The sequence below is a fragment of the Thermobia domestica genome, chromosome 12 (assembly GCF_964235325.1).
Source record: "Thermobia domestica chromosome 12, izTheDome1.hap1.1, whole genome shotgun sequence".
In the NCBI taxonomy this organism is placed as follows: Eukaryota; Metazoa; Arthropoda; class Insecta; order Zygentoma; family Lepismatidae; genus Thermobia; species Thermobia domestica.
Genome location: NC_137465.1, coordinates 180342899 through 180352167, shown reverse-complemented (window position 1 = coordinate 180352167; position 9269 = coordinate 180342899). Strand labels below are relative to the sequence as shown.

At 35.8% G+C, this 9269-nt stretch overlaps 1 long non-coding RNA gene across 1 annotated transcript; it reads right to left on the bottom strand.

Moving 5' to 3' along the window:
• Positions 1 to 594: 594 nt before the first annotated feature.
• LOC145665821 (uncharacterized) lies at positions 595 to 8357 on the bottom strand. Its single transcript, XR_014127662.1, has 3 exons — positions 8003 to 8357; positions 5621 to 5726; positions 595 to 828 (listed from the first exon to the last, which is right to left on the bottom strand). It is a non-coding gene; the product is annotated as an uncharacterized LOC145665821 (long non-coding RNA).
• Between the last annotated feature and the right edge of the window lie 912 nt (positions 8358 to 9269).

Here is a 9269-nt window from a genome sequence, read left to right as displayed (position 1 = left end):
TCTAACATCAATATTAATGTGTAGAAGGCGTACTTACTATAAATTTGTTAGTGCAGTGTGAAATTCATGTACCTTTGTAATTTTGGGGAATTTTTCCTGTGCCTGCAACGCAGCAGAATAAATACTCCCATTCCTATTTTTGAATACTAATATAATCTAATTGTTAAAGTACGTTTTTACTCAATTTTGAATCTGCAAGTTACATTTTTATGCTGAGACCTGTTGTTTCCATAAATAGCATAGATGAGAATTTTAATTTAATCAACACACAAGCTCCTTGCAACTTATTATGTTGGTTTGCGTAGTTTGAAACAAGTAAACCTGATATGGTGGACAAATTTTATGTGCACTGGTTTTCTCGATGTATTCTCGTTTCCTCCTACTTTCTTCATTGCATCACTTCATTATCATTTTCTTCTCCTTTAGCCTTGAAACATAATCATGCGACGTTACACACACACACACACACACACACACACACACACACACACACACACACACACACACACACACACACACACACACACAAACACAAACAAACAAACAAACTTAAATGTATATATATTTGTTTCATTTTGATTAAAGGAAAATATGTTTGTACATTGTATTTTTTATTTGTCAAATAATAAACTAAGTCTATACATGAGCACAATTTTTATAACAACTTACACAAGACAATGAGGATACATGAACCCACTGAATAGGCCTACAAAGTACTATGACAGATGTATGCATTCGTTGGAAAACAGTCTGTGTCGACTGCCAATGGACACGAGATCCTCCCAGATGTTTTTCATTTGCTATAAATGTGTCTATGCCTTCATCTCCCTGGAAACAAAGAGATTGTGTAATTAGTGACAATAGAAATAAAAATAAAATGAAATACTTATAAATCTTATTCATGTATGGCGATATCTCGAATAATATTAGTGTTGCTACGTTCTAATTTGAATTAGTATCAATTGAAATACGATAATATAGACTCTGGTAAAGACAGTAAAGAGAATTACGCAATATTTCTTCAATTAATATTGAAACCAGAAGTTGTAGTAGATCTACCATTTAGTGTTTTAGCAGAGTGATTAGAGTGGAAATGGAATATATTCTAGGGACGCTTAATCGATTAAAAAATATACAATGTGAGATTACTGTCTATGCTCTATAGTGATCAACGTTAACCGGAAATGGTTTATTTCTATCACTACAAGTAGGTGGATCACATCCATTAACGAACTCCTCCGAGATAATTATCTAGCTGTTGATTGCAGAAAACAATTTTAAAATTATCTTTTGTTGAAGAGTTATTGAGCGGTGTAACGGACGTACTAAGCCAGAGGTGTTTACCCTTGCGAGGATGGCCCTCTCGAGGGCATCCTCACCCTCAAATTCTCTCTCAACCATAATGACGCGAGGGCGATGACAAGCTTGGACAGCGAGGGCGAGGGCCAACTGTCACTGTCAGGGCTAGAGCGAGGACAAATTCCCAACACGAAGGCGAGAGCGATGGTCAACTCTCTTCGAAGGTGAGGGCGAGGGCCAATTCACTGTGAGAATGAAGGTTAGTGAGGTCGGAGTAAAATGAACACCTATGGTACTAACATTACAATATTATATATATCCCACTTGCGTGATCCTAATAAACATCAAATGAAAGACTTAAGACCTGACTCGTCTATGGCGATCTTTATAACTAGGAATGCAATGGATGTACCCGATTGCAATGAAATGAGCTGAGCGAGCTTAAACTACCTAATCATTCCTGGCCATTATGCAATAATAAATGTCATTTTTAATTGTTGACAAAAAAATCGCGTGAAAACTTTTTCCCCATGTTAAGTCTATGCAAGCGTTTTTCGGTCATTATTCCTCGATGGTACATCTGATTTTTGATTTCGACCTATGTTGTCACTCAGCACGACATACTTTATCAGCGTGCTAAGTTTGGTTGAGATCGGCCAAACGGTCTAGGAGGAAGTGTTTTTCGGTCATTATTCCTCGAGGGTACATCGGATTTTTGATTTCGACCTATGTTGTCACTCAGCACGACATACTCTATCAGCGTGCTCAGTTTGGTTGAGATCGGCCAAACGGTCTAGGAGGAGTTCGCGGACAACCAAACGGCTAACCCGAATATAAGAGCTTCGCTTCGCTCAGCTCAATAATAGTAGGGTTGTCACGTTCTGGAAGGATTAATATCAATTGAAATAAGATTATAAAAATAAGGAAATTGAAAGGTAACCAAAAACATTTCGATCTTTTTCATCTATGCAAGACAAGGAAACAATAAACCTGAAAATTGGTCATTTCTGCTTATGTGTGACGAAAAAAAAAAAAAGAAAGAAAGAAACAATGAATCACACCACAAATTCTGTTATATAAAATTTCACCGTTATTCGATTTCTACTTTTTTTTAGCAATTGTTAAACAAATTACTAGAATGTTTTGAGAATAGTAGCGTAACTAAGAATGCATGTCCCCCTCCATCCGCGAAAATGTCAAAAGGGCTCTTCCTGTTTCTACGTTCATGGCACACGTACAATTTATACAGTAGTAGAGTTATTTTTCCATCTAGTCAGACACTACTTGCTAATATACAAAAATTGCACATTATTATTATTATTATTATTATTATTATTATTATTATTATTATTATTATTATTATTATTATTATTATTATTATTATTATTAAGCAATTACATGGGACTAAAAAGTTTCTTAAAAGAAATAATTTCTAGGAATTAGGAATTAGATTTCTGGGCTGTCGGCATCTAAGGCCACGTTAGCCCATCCCGTATAAAGGATGACGTCCCTCAGCGAGCCCACTGTACGATGAAAGGGAAGGAAGAAAGGATTGGGAAAGGAAGGAAGCAGCCTGGGACCATTATATTAGGTACCTCCATCCCGGCATTTGAATGGTATGAATGAACGAAACCCAAGAAAGACTTCACTCAAGATGGCAGGTCTGAAAAAGCTGTTACACTCTTTCGGCCGAGTGTCCCCACCAGGAGTCGAACCTGGGACCGCTCACCTCAAAGGCAAGAGCAGAAATAATTTGTTTCCTAACGTTCACATTACAACTAACATATGAAAACTCGTCAAAACTTGTGGAACTTGCTCACATATTTCTAAACCGGCGTATTTTTTTTTTTTTTTTCGGAGAGTAATTCGCTGACTACTTTCTCAATATCAACGTGGTGCCATTCTTCGCTTTCAGTGCTCAGGATTGGCAAAGGGCTCAACCAATGCCGTAACTTTTGCGGGGGGATGGGGAAACTGCCCCCCCCCAATTAAGCTTCCAGTTGTTTGATAGGATTCATTTGAGTTAAAACTTTGTTGCTTTGTATGATGTGATATGAACAGGAACTTATAAATAAAGCTTGGAAAAGGTTTACCACATAACAGAAAAAAAAAATGAAACGAAAATGTGTTAAGAGCCTCATTCAGTAAAATGTGTCCTATTAGAGCCCCAGACAAAATATATATTTAGTAAGACTTTCAACATATTGTCTCATTTAGTTAACTTGTGAAGCACCGTACTATTTTCAAAAGCATTGCAAATAATTTAAGATGTTTCTGCTGCCCCACTATCTGAACGAAATACATTCCTTTAAGATGTAGCATATATGTAATCTGGATCTTACTTTAGTAAACCATCAACTGGCGCCCCAAGAAGTATCGAACACGTTTAGTAAGGATTTCACTTCAAATGCCATCATTATTCTAGGGGGCCTCAACTTGACATATTTTAGGAGGTCTAATTAATGTTTGGTCTTCCAAGAAAAAGCCCAAGTTACGGGGCTGAGCTCAATTTCATCTTCGACCTTGTTCTACGAATATAAAGTTTGATGCTTTTAGTGTACTGAATGATCGCTCAGGATTGGCTTCGTCAGAGGCACAGTGAAATACAGTTGCAAAGAACTACACAAATCCAGAACACTACTAACATCGGAAGTTATCTACGACTAAATAATTGGCTAATTAATTCCAAGTTAAAATTTCACTAAATTGTTTCTTCACTACTCATCGGAAACTTGTTAGTTGTTGCAACAAAAGGCGATACATTTTCCGAGTAGAATTCACTAAATCTATTATAGCTGGTTCCGTGATTTCTTTTTCCTCTAAGTAGAGTATCTTGCAGTAATATGAAACCTGCAAAGTGCTTTTGAATGGAATTGAATTTCAGTTTAGCGTCCCTTTCAGCAGCGAGGCTATGTGAGACGTGGACCTACTGATTAACGTGGAATCCGAACCACATGAGCTCCCGCCGGGAATCGAACCCGGGTCTCCCGCGCCAAGAGCGCGTACGCTAACCGCTTAGCCACGGAGGAACTCTGCAAAGGGCTTTTAACATCCAAACATTATAAAGTTATACTCCGAAACTTAAATACCGGGAGCCTGTTAGTTACGCCACTGCTTGAGAATACAGATTCTTTATTCATAGAAAGGAAACTTAATGACTACATATCAGGGTTGGCTGGTTTAAACCAATGTTTAAAGCAGCTGGGTTTTTTTTTTCAAAAAAAAACCAACTAGTTTAAACCAAATAACGAAAATGTTCGTAAAAGTGTAAGTGTTTGTAAAATCTTGATGAACACACATTTGTGGGTTATCACGTTTCACTCCCGTATATTATTTGTATTATATTCAGTCCTAAATTCCCCATTCATTACTCAAAAAGATTATACTACAAAAGCAACTTTGTTTTATGTAAGTTTATAAATGTTTGTTTTGTGATTTTTTTTTTTTTTTTTTTTGTAGTGCGCAATTGATCTATAGAGAGAAAATATGACTAAGTCAGTATATAATAATGTTTGGAATTAGTAGATATTGCTATTGTCTGCCAAAATATTTTTTTAAGTACAATGTAAATCACACTAAATTATTCAAAAACTACTTCCATGAGTTGAAATAAGGTTTTACTTAAAGTGTACTGCTTTCTAAAGCCCTAGACAATTGTTATATTCCTTAGCACAATGATGGGGAAACATTTTGGGCCGCAGGCTAAAGAAAAACGGAAAAAAATATAGGTGAGCCAATATAATTAAAAAAAAAGCAACAGTGATTGTATCACTTGTAAAACCAAGCTCTATTAATGCTCGAAAGTTCATGAAGGGGAATGTGATAAATGGTGTTGTGAACATTTTTAAACATTTCTCATAATTTGGGTGAAAGTATAATCCACTGATTCTCAGAAGTGAAGTTATATTCGTCAGGTAATGAATCACGTCGTGGGCTGGGTGGAAACGTTTAAGGAGCTACATCTAATCCGCGGGCCATGCTTTGCCCATTACTGTCTTAAGACGTGAAGATAATAAGCCAAAGATGTGCAATTTTGAGTTCATGTACGTTTATTTAAAAGGTATTACGTGTTTCAAAATACTGACTTATTTTTACTTTTCAAAGTAAAGCATATAAAAGCTACTATTTGCTGCGATTGAATTATAACAATAAAACAATGTTTGTGAATAGACACTATAAAAAGATAATGTAAAGAAAAAAAAAACAAATGGGTGCTTTGCCAGAAGTAGGGTTGTGTTGATGACAAATAGACTCTTGTGTACATATTTATACATGCAACCTGAAATATGATAAATATACACGAAAACTTGATCTTACTCACCAAGAACTTTCTCTAGCGAAACCTTAAAGAAAATTATCACTGCCAAACAGATGACATTGAAAACAGACTCTGTCGCGCCGAACAAATTTTTAAAATCAGCATCCATCTGAAATATAAAGATTTAATTGTTATACAAATATATTCTATTAAATAATATATTTTACCTTTTTCTAGTCATGAAGTTCAAAAGTAGTTCATTGTCATAATGTTTTACTGCAATGTTAGAAATGCGCATACATGAATAATGTGAAGTAGCAATTAGACTCTTGTTAACGAACATCACTACTTAAATTGTTCTTTGTTATTCAGAAATAAACAATACAATTGCAATAGTTTGTGTGTGCTGGAAGTAGCATAATTTGCACCCATTGTTAGCTAGTGGGGTGCACGGTGGCTCAGTGGGGAGCGCTTACCTCAGGTGCATGGTTTCCTTGGTACGATTTTCACCCAAGCAAGCTTGTGATAAACAACATTGTGTTCGTGGATTTTGTCGAGGTACTCCCGTTTCCTCCCACTTTCTCATTATTCCATCATCATTCACTTGCTTTAATCATCGTCTCCCTTAACGTAAAGGCATAATCATGGGATGTTCAACTGAAAGATTTCACTATATTTCATTTTGTTGGCTGTGTGTATACTTTTGAAAAAAAAAAACGTAAAAATAGAAGGAAAAAGTAAATGAATAAACAAATATGGTTGGTAGCAGAAGCGTCATTTCAGATTTTGCTTGTGGGAGGGCAAGACCCCTTGATATAAGAAAATTTTGCGTTTTTCACTGACTACTATTCTACTCAAAACATCTATATAAATCTCAATCTCAGGGGGTGCAATTACCCCTCCCTGCCCCCTAAATGACGCCACTGGTGGTAGTTCCCTTAATATAGCTAAATTAAAATTATTACATAACTTCTGTCATAAGTATTGGACACTCAACAAACAACGGACAATTTGATAAAGTGAAAAGTTTGTGTCAGTCGAGGGAAATTCTCTTAAAGAAACCTACGAAAAGTGCCACCAAGTTCGTCCTGCACTGACTCGGTTAGATAGCATTCATGCTTTTATTGCCACCTAGCACAAGTTTGTTCGTGTTTATGCCATACGTCCACACTGTATTTACATGGAGCTCTTCTGAAGTTAATCTGTATGTAGTACTGGAGCTTATTATTTAGTGCTGCTAAAAAAAAAAAAAAAAAAAAAAAAAAAACTTTAACCCAACCTGAGAATGTAAGAAATGTGTCAAAACTTGATAAAACAGTCTGCTCGAGTAATGCCTGTTTTTTTTTTTTTTTTTTTTTTTTTACATTGTAGCTTTTATGCAACAGATACGGAATCCGTATTTATATGGCAATCGTAAAGGAATTGCAATTTTTCAACTAATACTTCTGGTGGTCCCTTGAAATTTTATCCGTGCAAGTGAGCAGGCCGGTAGCCAGCCCAAAAATGTAGGGGAGGGGGAAATCCAACCATATTATAGTTCATTTGCCAGTGGTGCCCACCCCCCTCATGTCCTTGACTCAATCCCCCTCAATTGTCTATCCGTAGGTGTTCTTCCATGAAAAAAACTTTTCGATTAATTTTTACACCCCCTCAAACATATTTATATAGATTTTACCCCCCCAATATTTCAATGACGCAGTTTGCGTCATATCCCCCCTTGTGGGCACCCCTGCATTTGCAAGCCTACCGTGAACATTTTAGGCAGGCAGTAAAAATTTAGGAGCCCGACCCCCTAGACCCCCCCGCGCGGATACGGGCCTGCAAGTGAGGGCAAGGTTCTAGATTACTGGTCCCCCTTCCCATTGAGTAATAATAAAGACAGAAAACAACGTGCCCTGCGGGGCTCTAACCCGCCTTCACTCACTAACGCTCGCTCAGCAATGCTGTGTAGATTAAATGTATAAACTTTAGTAGAGAAAGAAACCAACCCAGCTACTAACCTACATAGGGGACCAGTAATCTAGAACCTTCCCGCAAGGGAGTTTTTTTCATGTCACCCACTACAAATCTTTTAGGGGACAATAAGAAGGAAATTATTAAAAGAATTGTATTTTTCCAACAGTTATTTAGAGTGCAGCGCCAAAAGTAAACCTGCACGCCCTAATTCACACACACACACAAAAAAAGTAATCAATTTACTGAATATATTGGAAAGTCGCATATCATTAACACAATAACTTTGTCTAAGATATAGAATGCCCAGAAGCATAGAGTGAGGCTTCCGGGCATTCAATCTGGGAACCAGTACCTAGAAGCATTACTCATGATTTTCGAAGGAAAATAATGCTTTGTCGTGATTAACCGCCAATCGATTACAATGTTCGTACACAAACAATGTTGCATTCACACTTATAAAACTAAATTCATGTTGCTAGCAGTACTTACCTGCGTAAACAATGCCTCCATGTTTTCCATCCATCCATCTTTCTCTTTATCCATCCGCTAAGTAGTTCCTCCATCAGCCAGAATGAGAACATATAGTTCAGGATTATAAAGGACTTTTGTGCTCTTATGTTAGCTTGTTCGTACTTGTTTTCCATAGTCTTGCATTTGCAAACTGTCTTTTATATCTCACGATATTCCATTATATATCTATGTCATAAAACAATATTTTTTAAGACTACATTATTACTCGTTTTTGAGAACCAGTCTCTGACTCAAATATGCAACTAAATTTCCTCATTCTCATTTTTTGAGTTATTTTCTCCTCAAAATTGAGACAAATTTACTCAATTTTTTTTTTGAGTAGTAAAATGTATTCATTTTTGAATAAATCATTTTTAACAGTGTATGGTTTTGATCTGTTAATATTGATCTTAGATACTTTAAAGTATACACTTTATCGAAAGTGTTATTTGATATTTTAACGCATCCATAATTTGCAATATTACAATCAAGTTGACCTACAAAAAAAAAAAAAAAAAAAGTAACATGAAAAGCGCACAAAGAGTTTTGTATTTAAATTGTATAATCTTTATTAAATCCTTAACTCTTTTGAAAAATGTGGCATTAAATACCATAGCGAGTGTAACAAGGATAAAAGATGATTAATTAATAACTTTACTGATTACGATATGGTAATTTTGAATGAAGATAAAAGAAACAAGAATACGTATTATGTTTTACTAAGTAATGTGTATAATGAGGAAAGACTAATTAAAATCTAAAGAGGTGCTTTTATCTCTAATGGAGAGGGCTTTGGGATATTTTCTCTTAAAAAAAAGAAAAAAAGAAAAGAAAAAGAATGAAACAGCGCGTACATCATGAGATATTATGTTAATATACATGTGATAGGATTTTAGTCAAAATTTGCTTTGGAATTTTTCTTATCATGACAACAAGAACACAAGAGTGTGATGCAATAAATGTTACTTAAAGTCTCCAGGTAATTAACTAGCTGAGGTAGATAACCGTTAAATTTTTTACCTTTCCACAGCTATTTGAAAGAGAGTACTAATGACCATGAGAACGGACAAAAAAAAAAAAAAAAAAAAACAGGGGTGGGGGAGGAAAGAACTACTGTTCACAATCCGCAAACAGTTAGTTAATCCAGCCCACAAAGAGCGGTTGCTAGAGAATTCATCTATCATTAGCAGCCACAATTTCCCTTGCGTTCTCGTATTGGAATAATACAGAAATCCTGTAAGCTAAA